Source organism: Marmota monax, unplaced genomic scaffold, assembly GCF_021218885.2.
Source record: "Marmota monax isolate L192 unplaced genomic scaffold, Marmota_monax_Labrador192_F-V1.1 WCK01_AAM20220418_F8-fsc00235, whole genome shotgun sequence".
Taxonomy (NCBI): domain Eukaryota; kingdom Metazoa; phylum Chordata; class Mammalia; order Rodentia; family Sciuridae; genus Marmota; species Marmota monax.
Window position 1 is genome coordinate 2,026,819 of NW_026693185.1, and position 13,477 is coordinate 2,040,295.

At 56.5% G+C, this 13,477-nt stretch overlaps 1 protein-coding gene across 1 annotated transcript in view; it reads right to left on the bottom strand.

The window, feature by feature from the left end:
* The window catches only part of Caln1 (calneuron 1), a 278,793-nt gene extending 266,253 nt beyond the window's left edge, over nt 1-12,540 (bottom strand). The window contains exon 1 of the mRNA XM_046456015.2: nt 12,465-12,540. The gene's annotated coding sequence lies outside the window, so the exon portion shown is untranslated. The remainder of the gene's footprint in view (nt 1-12,464) is intronic.
* Between the last annotated feature and the right edge of the window lie 937 nt (nt 12,541-13,477).

Sequence of the window (13,477 nt, forward strand, 5' to 3'; positions counted from 1 at the left end):
TGAACTGCCACACCCTTCTGGAAAGCATCCCACCTCTGTGACAGCTAGCGCTCTCTACTCCCCGGGATCTGCATGGCCCTGTACTACCCTTTGGCTGCGGTTTCTGACACAGCTTCCGTGGCTGCTTACAGAGACCCTCTTCCCAGCCCTCGCCGGCCTCTGTTAGTGACCTGTGATCTGAAACCTCACTGGATTCATGAGGGGAGTTCCCATCTCAAAGGACCCCATAGTGACGGACTGGTGTCAATGCTAACGATCACTGCCTTACTCATGTGCTCGGAGTGTCTTAACCGGGCCCTTCAGGAAACGCGTTGACTCCATTTTGTCTTCTCTCCAGCTTCTTTTCCAGTGAATTCAAGGAACTGAAAGAAGTCGTCCACCTGACTCACTCCCAGTCCTCCCTACCACCCAGGTGCCCGGTGGGAGCAGCGCCTGACCTGTAGCCACCACCTCACACTGGAGCAGATAAACCACAGCAAGTGATGCTCCTCCAGGGTCACTTGTCCTGAGAGCCACCATGAGATCTGCCCTGTTCTTCCCACGCCAACGACCGAGTGTCACCACCCAGAGGGCCATGTGTACAGCTGGATCCCCACAGGACTGTCCTCCGACTGAATTTAAGGAACGTCTCTAAACACATCTTCCAGACAGAGCATGGACCACCAACTGCAGAGAATACACACAGCGCACACCCACACACACGCCCCTTCCCAAAGGCCAGGAGAGGAAGAAGACTCCCCGTTCAGGCTGGCCCCACTCACGGAGGGCCTGTACCCTCAACTGGAGATCAGCTCGCACTCCCAGGACTCACCTGACGCCCAGCACCAAGGTCACTGTCCTGTGAAGCTCAGTCCTGTGCAAACCCAGGGTAAGGAGATGCTGACCTGAACCGCGGGGTCCAGGACCCTTCCTGCGGAAGGTCAGATTCAGCCTGGCCTTTGAATGACAAGGGGCTTCAGTTGCACCAGCAAAGACAAAGGTCTGTCATCCTGCGGGGACCTGAAGGTGGCAGAGGCGAAAGCACACAGCCACAAAAAGGCCAGACCAAAGCCACTAAAGAGCCCAGCGCTGCTCCCCACACGTCTCGGGGAGGCCCGAGGGGCCCGTTCATCTCTGGGCAGAGGCTGCCAGCAGCGGGAGGTGGGGAGGGCCCAAGTCTGCTGAGATCCGACGGCAGGAGGGACACTCAAAGCCTGGAGGACCAGAAGAGCAGGAGCAGCAAGCAGCCAAGGCTGAACTTGAGGGACAACCGTGAGAAGCGGCGTCGGGACAACGGGACAGAGAAGTCAAGACCAACTGTGCCCCACCCCCACTCACGCACTGACGTCTCAGAGGGCACCAGAACAGGACATGCTTGGACTGCGGTCAGGAAGAGGAATCAGAGAAAACGAGGCCGTCAGGGCAGCGCTGGCCTAGCGTACCGCATCCTCACACGCAGATGGGCAGGGGAAGGGACACCCCGTGGGCACTCGGAGCACACCTGTGGCTGCCTTTGCACAAGGCAGCAGCGTCGAGCGGTCACCGCATGGACCCGATAAGCCAAAAGCCTGCGACATTTACTGCAGGTTGAGCGTCCCTGATCCAAAATGCCCAAATGCTCCAAAATCCAACACTTTCTGAGAGTAGACGTGACATCACAGGTAGAAAGTCCCACATGGGCCTCACATGATGGGCTGAGGTCAAAACACCACCCCCCCAATAATACTGTCAATGCACCTTCAAGCTCAGGGAGACACAAACTGAGATGGAGGCCACCTTGAGACTCAGGTCCCTATCCCACCTTGCATCAGTCCTTCTGCAGCCTGCCAACCTCTAAACAAACAGACCGCACCCTAAAACCCAAGGGGCAACACCAGGCAAACAGGAAGGCAGGGGACGTCACGGCCAGGCCCAGCTGGGCACCGTGGCAGTGAGCAGGAGCTGGGCCCCAGCCACAGCTGCAAAGGGCAGGGCCATCAAAGCACAGCCAAGTCCAATTGCAGCGCAGTCCAGCCCAGGAAATCCAGTCCAGGCAGCCAGGCCTGGGGCAGGATCACCCGGGGCTGGCCGGTCACCCAGGTGCAGAACATCCGGCAGTAACTCAGCTTAGAGAAACACATTCTGCAAGGATGAGGCAGGCACCCTAGGGACCAGCAGAGCCCTGGTCCTAGTTTGAGGTGCGACAGTGAAACCAGGGAACCGAGAACAACACAGGAGGATTAGTGGCCAGTGCAGGAGGAGGAGGTCCAGTGGGCAGCCAACCGGGAAGGTGCGAAAGTCTGCAGGGTGGGTGGGGCCACTGATACTGCAACCCGGTGACCCACTGAGCAGCCTCTTCCCTGCCTACAATAAACGTGTCTGCAAAGAACTAGAAGGACAAAGATTGGGGAAATAAGACAAGCCCTGCTCCCAGAATGTGCAGGCTTCCATGCAGAAGCGCATGGATGCCCAAGAAGGGGTGTTAAAATGTCCTGTGGGTGTCCTCTGCAGACCCGGGTACATCCTGACCAACCAGGATTCCAGGAGCAACCTGGACTCCCAGGTTAGGAGCCTGATTTCCAAAGTCATACGTCAAACTTCACTAGGGATGAGCTGTTTTGACTTTCAGCAAAGTGAGCAGTCTGCCCTGATCCAAGGTTTTGCCTTCTGCAGTTTCAGTCTGAAAATATTGAATGGAAAGTTCCAGAACTTGGAGTGGCATAATAAAATCGACAAATGTCCTGCCCCATCCTGCCCAGGACACGACTCATTCCTTTCTTCAGTGTGTCCACACTATATATGCTACCAACCCACCTCGTCTCTTAGAAGCCTCTGGTTATCAAATCAACTGTCAGAGTATCACAGTGCTTGTGTTCAAGTACTTAATAAGGGCCCCAAAACCCAAGAGTAGTGACTCTGGCAATTCAGAGATGCCAAAGAGAAGCCATGAAATACTTCCTTTTAATAAAAAAATAAAATAAAATAAAAGTTCCCAACACAATAAGGAAATAATAAAACAGACTCTGGTTTGGGTGCTGACACATACATGAGAATGAGTCTTCTATCCATGAAATCGTGAAGAAAGAGAAATAAATGTGTGCTCTCGAGCTGCAAAGGCCATGGCCACAGTGTGTGGTAAGTTCTTAGTTAAGATGGAAAAAGCATTAAATTTGTGGGTGGAAGATAGGAACATAAAACGTGTTCCAATCATTCTGTTTTATTATTAGTTATCTTATCGTCTTCATGTGCCTAACTTATAAATTAAACGTTCTCGTGGGTGTGTGTGAACAAGAAAAAGCATGGTACGTGTAGGGCTTGGAACTGTCCACAGTTCCGAGTGTCTGCTGAGGGCCTTGAAGTGTATCCTGGAGGGACAAGGGGGTGTCCTGCCTCACGTCTCTGCAGCTGGGCAGACTAATCTACAGCAACGGGGCAACCTCACAGGGTTGTTGAACTCGCCAACCTGCGAGTTACTTAGAAATGACTGCTTACATAACCACCAGCTCTAATCCACTCCTCACCTCCGTGCTAACCTGCAGCACCCCGACTCTGCTCTACTTAAAGACTTGCTCTTCTAGGAGAAACACACACCCTGTCCTTGCGTGTCCAAAGTTCACGCCCCACTGCCCTCGTCCCCTGACGGTTCACAAAGCGTGGAAAGAGGGCCAAGAAAAAGCCCTTGTCAACGATGACAGGCTGAGAGAGGCAGCTGAGTTTAAAAGTAGGGAGAGGCTCCAGCTCAACACAATTTATTAGTCATCGCAGGCTGAGCGCGTCAAGACTGGGTGACAAACGCCAAGAACATCAATTATGCACTATTCCTGCACCAGGTCTGACATACCCACGCCGGCACCGAGACCGATATGTCATGAATGTTTTCTGTTGGTTTTGAAGACAGGGGGAATATTTGGGGCGGGAGAGGTAGCCATGATCACGCTGCACAAAGTAGGGTGGTCAGCATCAGCATCACACCTGGAGACCGGCCCTTGAACATCTGTCAAGGTGTCAACTCCGAGCCCAGGAGCAAACATCTGTCAAGGTGTCAACTCTGAGCCCAGGAGCAAACATCTGTCATGGGACACCGAGCCCATCACCCTCTGTGGTTAACCAAGGCTGGGGGAGGGGTGGCACTCACAGGTGCCCTTCATGGGACCACACCAACGTCCTTCTGGAGGTCTGGCAGTCACTGGTTCCTCTGTACCTGGGCCTTGGCACAGCTCCACCTGCCACATTTGTCCTGGCCTCCAGGCCACAGCCACCCTGACATGGTGATCTGGACTGGGGACAAATCCCTCTGGACCCCAGTTCCATGCACCACTAAACCGAGCGGCGTCGGCCGGATGATTCCTCAGGTGCTCCTGCTTTCCAACCTCAGATCTGACTCTAAATGGCAACTGGGGACAGGGGACTGTGCTGGCTCCTGAGGGCAAACAAGTGTCATCCCGACGCAAGAGTGACTCTTTAGAGAGAACCTGGAGACCACAGTGGGCACAATCCCAGGGGCAGGAAAGGCAGGTCTGAGCTGAGACTGGGCCCCTGGGAGATGACCGTGCAGCCAAGTTGGGGACCCACTGAACAGAGTCTCCGCTTCCGATTCCTGCACTCACACCCTTGGCTGGGAGGCCCGTCCCGCCTGCACCCTGGGCATCGCCACTGCCCACCCTCCATCCAGCCTTTCCCAAGAGGGCAGCAGTGGCCTCCTCCACTCCGGGGTTCTCATTCCTGGGGGGGGGTCTCTGTCCCAATCAGTACCTGCCTCTTGAATTTGCCTTCCTGTCTGTGATTATTCCCCACTGTCCTCCACTTCTGCAAGACGTGGCCACTCCTGGGGAATGTCAACTGTCACCTCCGCATGGCCACCTCACCTCTCTGCAACCATGGTATTTCAAACCAGAGGAGGGAACTGGTCTCCAGTAGCACCTCATGCAGAGATCTCCAAGCACCAGACCCTCCAGGCCAAGACAGGAACCGTCAGGAGTCAGGCAGGTCCGTGGCAAGTGCCCCTTGGCTCTAGGCCCTTTTGGGTAGAGGACTGAGTCAGCCTGCTCAGGCCAACAGGAAGGGCTGAGTGGGGACCCCTGGTGGCACCGGGAGTACCGGGATTCTTCCCTGCAGCCTGCTACCCCTCAAGGGCCCCAAAGGGCCTTCCAAACACTGGGTTTGGAAGGCCAGAGAGAGGAGTTTCCCTTTGGGAGCTGAGACTTGGAGAAGTCATCATTTACTGAGAGTCACATGGGAACCAAGTCCAAAGCCAGCAGCCCTGGGGTCCTCCGGAGCGGGCAGCAGGGTGGTGTCCACACAGCTAACCTGAGGGTGGGGTCCTGATGGGAAAGAGAACCACTGACCTGGGCTGAGGGCAGACATCTGTCCTTGACCTGCCACCACCAGCTACTCCTGAGGGAAGGACCTGGGGGCAATGGCAGACGGGGCTTCAAGGTGCAGTGCCCGTGGGGGACCCTGCAGCTCTGCCTCCCTGAGTCTGCCAGACAAAAAGTGGCTCCTAACCCTTGACACCATTGACTGGCTCGGTCCTGACCTTTCCTGCAGAGAGGCTGCTTGTCTTGAGAGGCACAGGGAAGGGGAGGATCTGCACTAGGGAGGCCCAGTGCTCTGGGGAAGGCCAGGAGGGGCTCCACCTGCCCGGCCCTGACCTGCGGCCCTGACCTGCGGCCCTGACCTGCGGCCCTGACCTGCGGCCCTGGGTCACATGCTGCGACTGGTCTTTTCCTCTTCAGGAAAGCGGGGGAAATGCTGGGAACCAGAGAGCAGGGGACAGAGCACCAGGCCCACGTGCTCCTGCCGTCGTCCCTCTGCTGGACGTGGGGGGTGTTTGTGTGTGTGTATAGTGAATCATCGCCCATAGACCAGACTTAAAAACGGAGCAACTGGTTCTCAGAACAAGCAGAAGGAGCGCTGGAGGCTGAGGCTCCACCCGCGTGCAGTACAGATGTTGGAGACTTCCTTACCAGGCTATAAAAATGTTTACACAGTGATTAGGCCTGTTATCAGTACACAGACAGACTACGCGCAGAATGAGTGAGCAGCTCAGAAACCTCCCGTCCCCAGCATAGGCAGAGTGCTTTCCTAACTCTTGAGTTTAATAAAGTAGATTCATGTGCTGGTAACAAGGAGCCACCGCTCAGTGCAGGGGAAAGAGTGCCGGGCTGGGGCTGGACCCTGTTGGACAGAACACACACCATGTCACCTATCCCACCAATAGGGGAGCAGCCAGGTCCCTGTCCCTCTTCAGGGGGAGGAGCAGCACCCCCTCTGAGCACGCCCCCTCTCTTCCCTCCACCAAGGAGGGCACACTGATCAATGGAGGGGAGGGGCTCCAGCAGGGCCAGGTTAGTGGCAGCTACTTCCTGAAGCTGGAGCCCCCCCTCATCCAGTCCATACCAGAGGACGACAAGGTCGACTTTGCTTCATGCAAATACGGCTTCTTCTAAAGCGCACCAGGGCCTCTCAGTAACACTCAAGTCGGTACTCTTCCTGCTTGTATTATATTCTGTTATAATAAATATGTCACCAAAATAATTAGCTGAGCTGCTGAATTTACACTTCTAACTTTGGTTAATGAAAGAAAAAATGCAAGTGATTTGTGATCAGGATACAAACTTTTGGGATCCAGTACTAGAGCAATAATGTCTACTGTTGAGAGATGAGTTTTTAATGAATATTTAATTGCTCTGTTCTTTATAAGTATAAATTATGCTTCCAGTAAAACACTTTGAATATTAAAAAGGCAATATTCTGTTTCTCTTAGCTAAGTTACGCATTTATGCCTCCTAATAATTAAATCAAGGGGGAAGAAAGGTCATCTAGGTTTCAAGTTCTGTGAAGGAATGCGGAGGGTCATCTGGAGGCAGGGCAACCTGTGACAGTGACCTGGATGACAACGACATCCAGACGTGTGGACTTGAAATAAACAGGACGAAACATAACAAGGGGGACACTGGGGATGAGATTCAGGAAGGGGCTTTTGCGTTCAGGTGACATTCCTATATTGCCTTAATTTCTTTTTGAAAAAGAAAGTTTACTCTCTTAATTAAAAATATTTCTCTAGCGTAAAACAAAGAGCCGCACCAGGGCAGCTGGAGGAAAACGAGCATCTTCTCTTTTGTCCCAACCAGGACTGTGGGTTGGGACATTAAAATCTCAGAAATAAAACGGCAGGACAAAGGGGGGGGGGGAGAGGCTGGACTCTCGGAGCACCCCCACTCAGGCATTTGCAATCGTCAGATTCTGTGTTTTAAATCAAACTTTCTCCATGATAAAAGAAATGTGTGCTTATTTCAAAATTTAAAAAAAAAAAATCGTGCACAATGCCAACACCTCCGGACAAGCATCGTTAACGTTTTGGGTCTATTTCTTCCCATTTTTCTTCTGTACCATCTTTTAAAACAAAACCAACATCATGCGAGAAATGTAGTTTTGCCTGGGCTCACATTTAATTGGCACACAAGAAATCACTAAATTAAGGTCAGCAAAGCGTTTTCTCTCCATCTGTTCCTTTTAAACACTGCATTTCACTCCACACTTGAAGGGATCGACACTCGCGTGCTTGTACCAAGGTAGCACGTTCACGACCAACCACAGCCGCCGGGTGATCTTCAGAGAACCCACATTCTATCCAGTCCCAAAACTGTCTGACCGTCCAGTGGCTGCCATCTGACAGCATCCAACCGCAGCTGCACGTGTGACTCAAGGAGCAGTCCTGCCCTCTGGACTCGCCTCCGCCACGCCCCCCTCCCACTGCCCAGCTTGTTCCCACAGCAGGACCTTGGCTCCGGCTGTTCCCACTGCCTGGTGGCCCCTTCTCAGGTCCTCCCCCAACTTAGTGCTCATGCCACTCTGGGGTCAGCACAAACAGAGCTCCTACACGAGGCCTTTCTTGCCCACTGATCTGAACGCACCAGGCCACTCAGCCATGTCCTGTAGTTAGTTTTATTTCCATGTTTTTCTTTGATGTCCTTCATCTCTAGAACACATAGGAACCACCTGTCCAAGTCACCACTCCCCTGGTACAAAGGCCAGAGGTGCTCAGTACACACTAGCGGGGTCAATCAAAGTGTTCACAAAGAGTCCAGCTTTGTGGGGCCCAAGACAAAGCAACCTGCTCTAACAAGCCTCTCATGAGACGCTTTAAACAGGCCACCCCTTCCTCCCACCTGGTCACCGAGAGCTGCCACGGCACCGCCCGTGAGAAAACGAGCCCGCCACTCAGCCTTGGAGACTGATCTGCTCCTCACGGTCACCCACACCAGAGGCCTCATGGTCAGGGTGCACCTCCCTGCCTGTGGCCAGCTTCCCCTTCAGGGGAGGACAAAACCATCTGTCAGCAGGATCATTCCAGAAAATGGAATCTCATCCCAATGACCTTTTGGAAAACTACCCCTAGACCTGGGAACCCCGTGCCATACAATCGAGATTCCAAACGGAGCAGAATAATCCAATAACCATTACTGTGCAAAAGGCCGGACACATTTACCTCACAGCATCACCCTGGGGACACCACAGGCAGTCCCTGACGCCAAGAGCCCATGGGCCACCTAATTCCCATCTGCTTCCTGGTGGCTGTCCAGCCGTGCCCGCGAGCCTGGGTTCCCATCAACACATCGAGGGCGCTCTCTGCTTTAGTCGTTTACCAGGGTTAGTCTCTGTTGTTTGCGACCCGGGAAACCCCAATCGGCAGTCCCTCAGGAGTCCCCAGCTGGTGTTCAGCACGTGGCCTCACCGGCATTCAGGCCTCTGGTCTTCTGGCTGCCAGAGCCATTTAGCCACATGGTCATCAGCCACCTCGGAGCATGTCACTCATCCCCAGTGGGCCAACAGGGAGGCCTGGTCCTCACAAAGACCCTCACCTCTCCTTCCAGCCTCTTCCCCCACTGCCCCTGGCCTCGGCCTCAGCTCCAGAGCTCCAACCCACAGCTGCCTCCTCAGCCCCAGATTTTGCTGCCCTCCCTCGGCACTGCAAGGCCAGCTAAGCCTGAGCACCACCACCTCCTCTAGACCCAGCTCGACGCTCCCTCCACCTCCTCCACTCACAGACGTGCATCCCAGTGCAGTCCACCTGCCCCCAACCTGTGAATTCCTGGATGACAGCCACTGGGTCATCCTCTCTCCATCCTGACCAAATAATGGGAGCCGAAAAAAATCTTTGTTAGGTGCTAAATGATTAAAAGCACCATTCACTTTGAAAACCCTGGGTTAGATGCAACAATTGTGCTTTCATTCTCCTCCTTCCACCCACTTCAGAATTGCCCTCAAATTGAGCATTCTGAGGAAGCGGTCAGTGCTCCGCCAATCTTGAAGGATGGGCTCGCTGCTTCAGAGCTGGGACTCGCGCTGCTTTAACAAGCTCGGAGGCCACCGCCGGCTGCACTGCCTGATGGCTCTCCATCACAAGGAGCCGTCTCAGACTCTCTGGCTACCTTCCTGTAAGCCTCAAGTGAAGGGCAAAGAGGCCACCCATCTAATACCAACGTGGGCACAGACAGAGAATCTGAAAAATATTAATAGCACAGGTCTAATGAACCCAGGGTGGGCTCAAGCCCACACGGGGCTCCAGTAAGGTTGGGGAGTTCGCCTGTTCCTCAGACGGGCAGCACAAGTCACAGCTGCCCAGCACCCAAGTCTCCTCCTCAGATATGAGGAGAGTGATACAGACTCAGATCACTCAATAAACACGGGTGGGGCACCCACAGTATGACTGGTTCTCAACAAGGCATGTCGGGGAAGAGCCCCACATCCCTGTGCAAATCATAGACAGGTGATGTGCAGAGTGCTCTGGGGGAGTCCGAAGCCCCAGCCCCTGGGGTGATCACCCTGACCCTCCACGGCTATTGAACTTCCCTTAGCTTCAGTTTTCAAATACAAAAAATGAGGAGTTCATGAGCTTGAATGTGTAAATGTGCCTGAAAGAGAGTTAGAGTCTCAGAATCAGGGGGCCTTCAGGGGCTTCCACGCTCAGTTCTATCAGAGCCAGAATTTTCCCCTAGATAGACTTCATGTTCCCTTCTGCCACCCAGCACGCTCTGCACAGGCCAGCAATCCCGGAAGGGGCTGGTATGGCCATCACTGCATATGTGGCCACAGACTCCAGGGCCAGCCACAACACCCCTCCAGTGCTGGTGACCCAGGGACACACAGTTCCTCCCAAGTCCTCTTGCTATGCAAACTCAGTTTATCAATTTCTACCCTGAAACCCAACCCTGCTGAGTACTTACGCACTGACCAGAGACCTCCCACTTGGAGATAAGTGTCAACCTCACCGAGGAGCAGCTGTTACTCACACGCACAGCACCTTGTCCCAATGCCACCATCGCCTCTTTCAGAGGAGAGGGAGTCCTGTGTCTCCATCCAATCTCATCACCATTTTCTCAAAGGAACCAGCTGATTTAATTATTTTCTTTCTACAAAGCCTTTGTCCTCCACCCTGACTGAAAGTCCAGAAACTAGTAATCGTTACTTTCAGAGTTCAAGGAAAGGTGACATCTTGGTGAACAATTCTAAGAGGATTTTGCTCTCCTCCAATAAAATATTCTCGGGATTGGATTTCCGAAGAGTCCTGTTTTCATTACTCCCCTTGGATACGCCCAGTAACCAGCTTCCATGTCATGAACCAGCTTCATGGTGAAAACAGCCCCTCTTTACACAGCTACTGCTTTGGAAAACCCACACCCAGGCAGCGAGCTCAGACAGAGGGGCCCTCTGCAGGGTTCCAGCAGGCCATTCAGCTCAGGGTGGCCCCAGGGCCTCCCACCCAGTGCCTGAGGAACTAGCAAAGTTATGCAGTTCCTGGATCCTGGGAATGCACCCTTAACTGGACAAAGCAATCAAGCTTCCAGCCCAGGAGAAATCTGAATTGCCACCTAGACTTCAGTCAACAACTCCTGCACACAGGTAGAAATAAAAATGGCCTCCAGGAGCTTGGTGAGTAGCTCAGAGGCAGAAGCTTGCCTTGCCTGCAAGAGGCACTGTGGGGGATAAAGATCAACCCCGCCCTACATAAGGGGAATGGAACCCACCTGCAAGCCCAGGAGAGCTGAAGTTGCATTTCTATGAAAATCATGTCCTGCTCTGGCCTCAGGATAATTTCACACCAAATGGCCTTACAACCTCTTCCAAAGCTGTGATACAGGAATTGAGGGGAATTTTTTAAAAAAAAAACCTTTGCAGCTGAAAGTCAGTAGTTAAAGAAGCAGAACATAAGTTCTTCTATGTCCCCAAATCTGCCCATTCTTTCCAGGGAAGGTCATCTCAACTCTACTGCAGAGGCTGTGCGGGCCACTGTAGAATGTAGTTATTATCACCACTAATGAGACTAAAGCGTCGCACACAGCCTGCACCCGGCTGCCATTCTCTGAAAGTGTGTGTGTGTGTGTGTGTGTGTGTGTACACGCGTGCCTGTCTCCCCCACCTACCTCCACCCCACGCCGCCCACCCCCCAAAAAACAGGCTCAGGGCCTGGGGATGGCGCCCCAGTCCTGGCACCCAAGGAACTGCAGGCATTGCTTCACCTGGGAGCCGAGGGCTGGGGCACAAATGGAAGAGAGGTGCTTTCCTCACACACTCCCAGTCCACGCAAAATAAGCAAAGGGAAGTAACACCGGGGCTGGGGGCCCAGGGCGCACGTGGCTGCCGCCTGGAGGGCTGGCCCCTGCCCTCCGTGCACCCTGCGCACCACCTGCCGATCCAGCCCCGGCCCGGGCCGGCCCAGAACTACCTGCTGCTGCCTGGGCGCCCTCAGGCCAAGTCTGAGGAAGTTCACTCCCCGTCGCGCCGGTCCGCGGAGCCCGGGCACCCGCGGAAACCCGGACCGTCCCGGAGAGCCGGCGGCCGACCCTGCCCGGGCGCTGGACTCACCAGGCTGCCGGGAGTCCGCAGCCAGCTCCCAGAGGGGCCTCCCAAAGCCTCCGGGTGACCCCGCGGGTCCCAGGGCCCACGGACCAAGGGCCGGCCGGCGCGAAGAGCGTGCGCCGGGAGGGCCAGCAGCCCGCGCTGGGGGCTGGAGATGAGGGCACCCTGCGTCCCGCCTCCCCCATCGCCATGACTCCGGCTTCCCGGAGACCTGCATGTCGCCAGAGCTCCCACCTGGGCTGCGCTGCGGCTCCCGGCCCCCTGCCCTGCCTTCCCACCGCCGGGCGCCCGCGGTCGGGGGCGCGCAGCCGGGTGGCCGCCGGCGCCGGGGACTCGGCGAGCTGTGCCCAGCCTCCAGCCTGCACGGTGCCGGGACACCCGAGTGAGCCGCAGCCCTGCCCCAGCCTCACGCCCCCGGGCGGCAGCCGGAGGCCAGCAGGGAGGGCAAGGTGGCTGCGGCGGCCCCCAGCCCGGCCGGCGGGTGCCGCGGGTGCCGAGTGTCGGTGCCAACAGGTACGGGAGGCGCTGCCAGCAGCCCGCCCGCCCACTCTGGGACAGGGGCCCGCCGCGGCCCGGTGGGGGATCGGTGGAGAGGGGCGCCGGCGGAGGGAAGAGGCAGGGGAGCCGCGAGCGGCGGCACTTACCTCTCGCTGGGCCGGGGCCCCGCAGCCCGGCTGCCGAGGCGCCTCCGCGAGGCGCGGGGCTTCCTCCGAGGCCCGCAGGCAGGGGGCGGCGCGGAACCGAGGCGCCGAGCGCAGCGCCCGCCTCTGGCTCACACCCCCAGCCGGCGGCCGCGTGCCCGCGCCGGCATCCTTGCTGCCGCCGGCTCCCACCGCGCCCCCGGGCCGCTCCCCACGCGCGCGCCGGGCCGGCGCGAGCCCCTCGTCGGCTGGGAGCACGATCCGGGCGCGCTCCTCCTGTCCTTGTCCTCTGCTCCCGTCTGGGGACGTGCGCCCCGCACCCCCTGCACCGCGCACTCCTCTACCCCTCCCGCTCCCGCTGGCCGCGCGGGCTCAGCCCATGTGCGCGGCTGCCTCGCTGCGCCCTGGAGCCCAGTGGCCGAGGCCCCGCCGGAGTTGCGCGCCCTAGAAACTCCATGCAGCTCTGGCCTCCTCCCCGGCTCCTCCCTGGCGGCCCCGAGGCCTCGCGGCCGCCCGCACCACAACCCCCGCCCTGCTCTTGCAGGAGCTGGGTTTCTGGGCCCGCTCCGCCGCCCTCCGCCCGGCTGCTCCGAGGGTCGGGGAGCCCCCACCCCAGCCCCTAGCCTCTCCAATGGCTCCCTCGGTTTCCAGGCAGCACAACCTGAGGAACGCCTTGGCGCGCGCGCACTCACACTAGCGCACACACACACACGCACTCTGCACATACAGACAGACACACGCGGGGGGCGAGCTGGAGCTTGGCAGACGGTGCTCCTTCCTTTCCTCCCCAAAGAAGCTGCCCACGTTAACTCCGGCAAACTGCTGTTTCTGGGCATTGGACAACTCACCCGAGCACCTACGACCTTAACTACTTCATCCCCAGCGCCCACGCCCTATGGCCACAATTCACCTGAGTCCGGTGCAGGGAAAGGGCAGAACGCCAGGGTGGAAAGGCTAGCCGCACAAAGTAGAGGAGGAGGTGAATGACGGTGCCACCCCTGGCATGTTCTGGGGAG